General features: G+C 42.8%; 1 non-coding gene across 1 annotated transcript; it reads left to right on the forward strand.

Annotated features, from left to right (window-relative positions):
- Nucleotides 1-2443: 2443 nt before the first annotated feature.
- On the forward strand, nt 2444-2551 carry LOC112725440 (small nucleolar RNA R71). Its single transcript, XR_003164549.1, has one exon. It is a non-coding gene; the product is annotated as a small nucleolar RNA R71 (small nucleolar RNA).
- The last annotated feature ends 293 nt before the right edge of the window (nt 2552-2844 follow it).

Consider the following 2844-nt stretch of genomic DNA (forward strand, 5'->3'; position numbering starts at 1 on the left):
TTTAGGTTGTGTGAAAATGAAGGATTGAAGATGAGTTTATATAGGAGTGGGGAAGGGGTATGGTTCGGCCATTAAGGGTAAGTTTGGGTGGGAAAGTGGTTTGAATTTGAATGGTGAGGTAGGTGGGGTTTTATGATGGATGGATGTGGATTGGTGAAGGATTTATGGAGAAGAGGGTAGGATTTGATAGGTGAGGGGTTTTTGGGGAAGAGGTATTGAGGTGATTGGTGAATGGGTGAAGAAGAGAGAGAGAGGTGGGGTAGGTGGAGATCCTGTGGGGTCCACAGATCCTGAGGTGTCAAGGATTTCTCATCCCCGCACCATGTGATGTGCAAAACGCCCCTTGCTGTCAATCCTGGCGTTAAACGCCAGGCTGCTGCCCATTTCTGGCGTTTAACGCCAGCTTCTTGCCCATTCCTGGCGTTAAATGCCAGTTTGGTGCCCATTTCTGGCGTTAAATGCCCAGAATGGTGCCAGACTAGGCGTTTAACGCCCATTCTGCTACCCTTACTGGCGTTTAAACGCCAGTAAGTTTCTCCTCCAGGGTGTTCTGTTTTTCATTCTGTTTTTCCTTCTGTTTTTGATTTTTCAATTGTTTTTGTGACTTCACATGATCATCAACCTATAGAAAACATAAAATAACAAAAGAAAATAGAAATTTAACATAGATAATTAAAGATTGAGTTGCCTCCCAACAAGCGCTTCTTTAATGTCAATAGCTTGACAGTGGGCTCTCATGGAGCCTCACAGATGTTCAGAGCAATGTTGGAACCTCGCAACACCAAACTTTAGAGTTTGAATGTGGGGGTTCAACACCAAACTTAAAGTTTGGTTGTGGCCTCCCAACACCAAACTTAGAGTTTGACTGTAGGGGCTCTGTTTGACTCTGTATTGAGAGAAGCTCTTCATGCTTCCTCTCCATGGTGACAGAGGGATATCCTTGAGCTTTAAACACAAGGGATTCTTCATTCACTTGAATGATCAATTCTCCTCTGTCAACATTAATCACAGCTTTTGTTGTGGCTAGGAAGGGTCTGCCAAGGATGATGGATTCATCCATACACTTCACAGTCTCTAGGATTATGAAGTCAGCAGGGATGTAGTGGCCTTCAACCTTTACCAAGACATCCTCTACAAGTCCATAAGCCTGTTTCTTTGAATTGTCTACCATTTCCAGTGAGATTCTTGCAGCTTGTACCTCAATGATCCCTAGCTTCTCCATTACAGAGAGAGGCATGAGGTTTATGCTTGACCCCAGGTCACACAGAGCCTTCTCAAAGGTCATGGTGCCTATGGTACAAGGTATTGAGAACTTTCCAGGATCTTGTCTCTTTAGAGGTAATCTCTGCCTAGTCAAGTCATCCAGTTCTTTGATGAGCAATGGAGGTTCATCCTCCCAAGTCTCATTACCAAATAACTTGGCATTTAGCTTCATGATTGCTCCAAGGTACTTAACAACTTACTCTTCAGTGACATCTTCATCCTCTTCAGAGGAAGAATACTCATCAGAGCTCATGAATGGCAAAAGTAAATTTAATGGAATCTCTATGGTCTCAGTGTGAGCCTCAGATTCCCATGGTTCCTCATTAAGGAACTCCTTGGAGGTCAGTGGACGTCCATTGAGGTCTTCCTCAGTGGAGATTACTGCCTCTTCCTCCTCTCCAGGTTCGGCCATGTGAGACGTGTTTATGGCCTTGCACTCTCTCTTTGGATTCTCTTCTATGTTGCTTGGGAGAGTACTAGGAGGGAGTTCTGTAATTTTCTTACTTAGCTGACCCACTTGTGCCTCCAAATTTCTAATGGAGGACCTTGTTTCAGTCATGAAACTTTGAGTGGTTTTAATTAGATCAGAGACAATAGTTGCTAAGTCAGAGTGGCTTTGCTTAGAATTCTCTGTCTGTTGCTGAGAAGATGATGGAAAAGGCTTGCTATTGCTAAACCTATTTCTTCCACCATTATTGTTGTTGAAACCTTGTCGAGGTCTCTGTTGATCCTTCCATGAGAGATTTGGATGATTTCTCGATGAAGGATTATAGGTGTTTCCATAGGGTTCTCCCATGTAATTCACCTCTTCCATTGCTGAGTTCTCAGGATCATAAGCTTCTTCTTCAGAGGAAGCTTCCTTAGTACTGCCTGTTGCTGCTTGCATTCCAGACAGACTCTGAAAAATCATATTGACTTGTTGGGTCAATATTTTATTTTGAGCCAATATGGCATTCAGAGTATCAATCTCAAGAACTCCTTTCTTCTGAGCCATCCCATTATTCACAGGGTTCCTTTCAGAAGTGTACATGAATTGGTTATTTGCAACCATTTCAATCAGTTCTTGAGCTTTTGCAGGCGTCTTCTTCAGATGAAGAGATCCTCCAGCAGAGCTATCCAATGACATCTTGGATAGTTCAGACAGGCCATCATAGAAAATACCTATGATGCTCCATTCAGAAAGCATGTCAGAAGGACATCTTCTGATCAATTGCTTGTATCTTTCCTAAGCTTCATAGAGGGATTCACCTCCCTTCTGTCTGAAGGTTTGGACTTCCACTCTAAGCTTGCTCAATTTTTGAGGTGGAAAGAACTTTGCCAAGAAGGCATTGACTAGCTTTTCCCAAGAGTTCAGGATTTCTTTAGGTTGTAAATCCAACCATGTCCTAGCTCTATCTCTTACAGCAAAAGGAAAAAGCATAAGTCTGTAGACTTCAGGGTCAACCCCATTGGTCTTGACAGTGTCACAGATTTGCAAGAATTCAGCTAAGAACTGATGAGGACCTTCCAATGGAAGTCCATGAAACTTGCAATTCTGTTGCATTAGAGAAACTAATTGAGGCTTAAGCTCAAATTCGTTTG

Source organism: Arachis hypogaea, chromosome 11 (assembly GCF_003086295.3).
Source record: "Arachis hypogaea cultivar Tifrunner chromosome 11, arahy.Tifrunner.gnm2.J5K5, whole genome shotgun sequence".
Classification (NCBI taxonomy): domain Eukaryota; kingdom Viridiplantae; phylum Streptophyta; class Magnoliopsida; order Fabales; family Fabaceae; genus Arachis; species Arachis hypogaea.